The sequence below is a fragment of the Lolium perenne genome, chromosome 5 (genome assembly GCF_019359855.2).
Source record: "Lolium perenne isolate Kyuss_39 chromosome 5, Kyuss_2.0, whole genome shotgun sequence".
NCBI lineage: Eukaryota > Viridiplantae > Streptophyta > Magnoliopsida > Poales > Poaceae > Lolium > Lolium perenne.
This window is the reverse complement of record NC_067248.2, coordinates 22,583,685-22,589,791: the sequence shown is the minus strand read 5'-3', so window position 1 is coordinate 22,589,791 and position 6,107 is coordinate 22,583,685.

The window sequence follows — 6,107 nt, the reverse complement described above, 5'->3', positions numbered from 1 at the left end:
ACTCGATACAGGGGTAGAAGGTGATGTAGCCCCCTGTATCACAGCAGCCCCAGGCGATTCCCCCTTCGCGGTGGAAGAAGGTGTCGATGAAGAAGCGCCCTCCTCCCCATCAGCCTGCCCCTCCGCCCGTGGAGGCGGTATCTCAGGCTCAACGGGTCCGACCGTCGGACACGGCAAGAACCTCAAGGTCCACTGCCCCGCAGCCAGATGGCGTGGTTGCGTATCGTCCTCCAAAGTCGGAAGCACCTCCTCCAGCACCGCGACACTCCGGCATCGCTGAGCATGAGGAGACGCGTACAGCTCTCCCACCGCACTGTGCAGCTGCGAGTCGACCTCCGAAGTCGGCTGCTGCGATGAAGGTGGCGACTTGGCCGGCTGCTACATAGCCGGCCGGTGCGTCCCCATTGCCGGCTGGCCCGTGGGCAGCTGCAGCGACGCCGGGGTCGCCGTGGCCAGCTGCTGCATGGCCAACCGGTCAGGCGGGGGCGACGAGGCCTGCTGAGGCTGCCAGCCGGCTCCACCACGACCAGCGCCTGCCCGCGTGGAGGCTTCGCAGGCAGCTGCAGGGGCAGCGTAGTCGGTGACGAAGCCCCCGGCAGCCCGTCCTGTTGTGCCAAAGACGAGAAGGGCGGCTTGATGCGCGTGGTTGACGTATTGTCTCTTCGTTCGACACGCGTCCGTTGGGAACCCCAAGAGGAAGGTGTGATGCGCACAGCGGCAAGTTTCCCTCAGTAAGAAACCAAGGTTTAATCGGACCAGTAGGAGTCAAGAAGCACGTTGAAGGTTGATGGCGGCGAGATCTAGTGCGGCGCAACACCAGTGATTCCGGCGCCAACGTGGAACCTGCACAACACAACCAAAGTACTTTGCCCCAACGAAACAGTGAGGTTGTCAATCTCACCGGCTTGCTGTAACAAAGAGTTAACCGTATTGTGTGGAAGATGATTGTTTGCAGAAAACAGTAGAACAAGTATTGCAGTAGATTGTATTTCAGTAAAGAGAATTGGACCGGGGTCCACAGTTCACTAGAGGTGTCTGTCCCATAACACGAACAGCATGTTGGGTGAACAAATTACAGTTGGGCAATTGACAAATAAAGAGAGCATGACCATGCACATACATATCATGATGAGTATAGTGAGATTTAATTGGGCATTACGACAAAGTACATAGACCGTCATCCAACTGCATCTATGCCTAAAAAGTCCACCTTCCTGTTATCATCCGAACCCCTCCGTATTAAGTTGCAAAGCAACAGACAATTGCATTAAGTATGGTGCGTAATGTAATCAACAACTACATCCTTAGACATAGCATCAATGTTTTATCCCTAGTGGCAACAAGACAACACAACCTTAGAACTTTCTCACATCCTTGTCCCGGTGTCAATGCATGCATGAACCCACTATCGAGCATAAGTACTCCCTCTTGGAGTTACAAGCATCTACTTGGCCAGAGCATCTACTAGTAACGGAAAGCATGCAAGATCATAAACAACACATAAGCATAACTTTGATAATCAACATAACAAGTATTCTCTATTCATCGGATCCCAACAAACGCAACATATAGAATTACAGATAGATGATCTTGATCATGTTAGGCAGCTCACAAGATCCGACAATGATAGCACAATGGGGAGAAGACAACCATCTAGCTACTGCTATGGACCCATAGTCCAGGGGTAGACTACTCACACATCACACCGGAGGCGACCATGGCGGCGTAGAGTCCTCCGGGAGATGATTCCCCTCTCCGGCAGGGTGCCGGAGGCGATCTCTGGATCCCCGAGATGGGATCGGCGGCGGCGGCGTCTCGGGAAGGTTTTCCGTATCGTGGCTCTCGGTGCGGGGGTTTCGTCACGGAGACTTTTTATAGGCGGAAGGGCAGGTCAAGAGGCGGCACGGGGCCCCACACTACAGGCCGGCGCGGCCAAGGGGGGCCGCGCCGCCCTATGGTGTGGCCCCTCCGTGGCCCCTCTTCGTCTCTCCTTCGGACTTCCGGAAGCTTCGTGAGAAAATAGGCCCCCGGGCTTTGATTTCGTCCAATTCCGAGAATATTTCCTTACTAGGATTTCTGAAACCAAAAACAGCGAAAACAAGAATCGGCACTTCGGCATCTTGTTAATAGGTTAGTTCCGAGAAAATGCACGAATATGACATAAAGTGTGCATAAAACATGTAGATAACATCAATAATGTGGCATGGAACATAAGAAATTATCGATACGTTTGAGGCGTATCAGCATCCCCAAGCTTAGTTCTGTCATTCCGTCTGAGCAGGTAAAACGATAACACAGATAATTTCTGGAGTGACATGCCATCATAATCTTGATCATACTATTTGTAAAGCATATGTAGTGAATGCAGCGATCGAAACAATGTATATGACATGAGTAAACAAGTGAATCATAAAGCAAAGACTTTTCATGAATAGCACTTCAAGACAAGCATCAATAAGTCTTGCATAAGAGTTAACTCATAAAGCAATAATTCAAAGTAGAGATATTGAAGCAACACAAAAGAAGATTAAGTTTCAGCGGTTGCTTTCAACTTGTAACATGTATATCTCATGGATATTGTCAACATAGAGTAATATAATAAGTGCAATAAGCAAGTATGTAGGAATCAATGCACAGTTCACACAAGTGTTTGCTTCTTGAGGTGGAGAGAGATAGGTGAACTGACTCAACATTGAAAGTAAAAGAATGGTCCTCCATAGAGGAAAAAGCATCGATTGCTATATTTGTGCTAGAGCTTTGATTTTGAAAACATGAAACAATTTTGTCAACGGTAGTAATAAAGCATATGCATCATGTAAATTATATCTTATAAGTTGCAAGCCTCATGCATAGCGTACTAATAGTGCCCGCACCTTGTCCTAATTAGCTTGGACTACCGGATCATCACAATGCATTGTTTTTACCAAGTGTCACAAAGGGGTACCTCTATGCCGCCTGTACAAAGGTCTAAGGAGAAAGCTCGCATTGGATTTCTCGCTATTGATTATTCTTCAACTTAGACATCCATACCGGGACAACATAAACAACAGATAATGGACTCCTCTTTTATGCATAAGCATATAACAACAATTAATAATTTTCTCATTTGAGATTTGAGGATTATTGTCCAAAACTGAAACTTCCACCATGGAACATGGCTTCGGTTAGCGGCCCAATGTTCTTCTTTAACATATGCATGCTTAACCATATGGTGGTAGATCTCTCTTACTTCAGACAAGACGAACATGCATAGCAACTCACATGAAATTCAACAATGAATAGTTGATGGCGTCCCCAGTAAACATGGTTATCGCACAACAAGCAACTTAATAAGAGATAAAGTGCATAATGACATATTCAATACCACAATAGTTTTTAAGCTATTTGTCCCATGAGCTATATATTGCATAGGTGATTGATGGAATTTTAAAGGTAGCACTCAAGCAATTTACTTTGGAATGGCAGAAAATACCATGTAGTATAGGTAGGTATGGTGGACACAAATGGCATAGTGGTTGGCTCAAGTATTTTGGATGCATGAGAAGTATTCCCTCTCGATACAAGGTTTAGGCTAGCAAGGCTTATTTGAAACAAACACAAGGATGAACCGGTGCAGCAAAACTCACATAAAAGACATATTGAAAACATTATAAGACTCTACACCGTCTTCCTTGTTGTTCAAACTCAATACTAGAAATTATCTAGACCTTAGAGAAGCCAAATATGCAAACCAAATTTTAGCATGCTCTATGTATTTCTTCATTAATGGGTGCAAAGCATATGATGCAAGAGCTTAAACATGAGCACAACAATTGCCAAGTATCACATTACCCAAGACATTTATAGCAATTACTACATGTATCATTTTCCAATTCCAACCATATAACAATTTAACGAAGGAGAAACTTCGCCATGAATACTATGAGTAGAAACCAAGGACCTACTTGTCCATATGCTACAGCGGAGCGTGTCTCTCTCCCATAAAGTGAATGCTAGGATCCATTTTATTCAAACAAAACAAAAACAAAAACAAACCGACGCTCCAAGAAAAAGCACATAAGATGTGATGGTATAAAAATATAGTTTCAGGGGAGGAACCTGATAATGTTGTCGATGAAGAAGGGGATGCCTTGGGCATCCCCAAGCTTAGACGCTTGAGTCTTCTTGATATATGCAGGGGTGAACCACCGGGTGCATCCCCAAGCTTAGAGCTTTCACTCTCCTTGATCACGTTGCATCATACTCCTCTCTTGACCCTTGAAAACTTCCTCCACACCAAACTCGAAACAACTCATTAGAGGGTTAGTGCACATTATAAATTGACATATTCAGAGGTGACACAATCATTCTTAACACTTCTGGACATTGCATAATGCTACTGGACATTAATGGATCAAAGAAATTCATCCAACATAGCGAAAGAGGCAATGCGAAATAAAAGGCAGAATCTGTCAAAACAGAACAGTTCGTATTGACGAATTTTAAAATGGCACCAGACTTGCTCAAACGAAAATGCTCAAATTGAATGAAAGTTGCGTACATATCTGAGGATCACACACGTAAATTGGCTTAATTTTCTGAGTTACCTACAGGGAGGTGGACCCAGATTCGTGACAGCAAAGAAATCTGGAACTGTGCAGTAATCCAAATCTAGTACTTACTTTTCTATCAACGGCTTAACTTGGCACAACAAAACACAAAACTAAGATAAGGAGAGGTTGCTACAGTAGTAAACAACTTCCAAGACACAAAATAAAAACAAAGTACTGTAGGTAAAAACATGGGTTGTCTCCCATAAGCGCTTTTCTTAACGCCTTTCAGCTAGGCGCAGAAAGTGTGTATCAAGTATTATCAAGAGACGAAGTGTCAACATCATAATTTGTTCTCATAATAGAATCAAAAGGTACCTTCATTCTCTTTCTAGGGAAGTGTTCCATACCTTTCTTGAGAGGAAATTGATATTTTATATTACCTTCCTTCATATCAATGATAGCACCAACAGTTCGAAGAAAAGGTCTTCCCAATATAATGGGACAAGATGCATTGTATTCAATATCCAAGACAACAAAATCAACAGGGACAAGGTTATTGTTAACGGTAATGCGAACATTATCAACTTTGCCCAAAGGTTTCTTTGTAGAATGATCAGCAAGATTAACATCCAAATAACAATTTTTCAGCGGTGGCAAGTCAAGCATATTATAGATTTTCTTAGGCATAACAGAAATACTTGCACCAAGATCACATAAAGCATTACAATCAAAATCTTTAACCTTCATCTTAATGATTGGCTCCCAACCATCCTCTAGCTTTTTAGGAATAGAGGCTTCACGCTCTAGTTTCTCTTCTCTAGCTTTTATGAGAGCATTTGTAATATGATGCGTGAAAGCCAAATTTATAGCACTAGCATTAGGACTTTTAGCAAGTTTTTGCAAGAACTTTATAACTTCAGAGATGTGGCAATCATCAAAATTCAAACCATTATAATCTAAAGCAATGGGATCATCATCCCCAATGTTGGAAAAAATTTCAGCAGCTTTATCACAGGCAGTTTCAGCAGTTTTAGCAGTTTCAGGCAGTTTCTCGCGCTTTGCATTAGAAGTGGAAACATTGCTAACACCAATTGTTTTATTAGTATGAGTAGGAGGTGCAGCAACATGTGTAGCATTAGCATTACTAGTGGTGGTAATAGTCCAAACTTTAGCTATATTCTTTTCTTTAGCTAGTTTTTCATTTTCTTCTCTATCCCACCTAGCACGCAGTTCAGCCATTAATCTTATATTCTCATTAATTCTAACTTGAATGGCATTTGCTGTAGTAGTAATTTTATTATGATGATTCTCATTAGGCAAAACTTTTGATTTCAAAAGATCAACATCAGCAACAAGACTATCGACTTTAGAAGCAAGTATATCAATTTTCCCAAGCTTTTCTTCAACAGATTTGTTAAAAGCAGTTTGTGTACTAATAAATTCTTTAAGCATGGCTTCAAGTCCAGGGGGTGAACTCCTATTATTGTTGTAAGAATTCCCATAAGAATTACCATAGCCGTTGCCATTATTATAAGGATATGGCCTATAGTTGTTACTAGAATTGTTCCGGTAAGC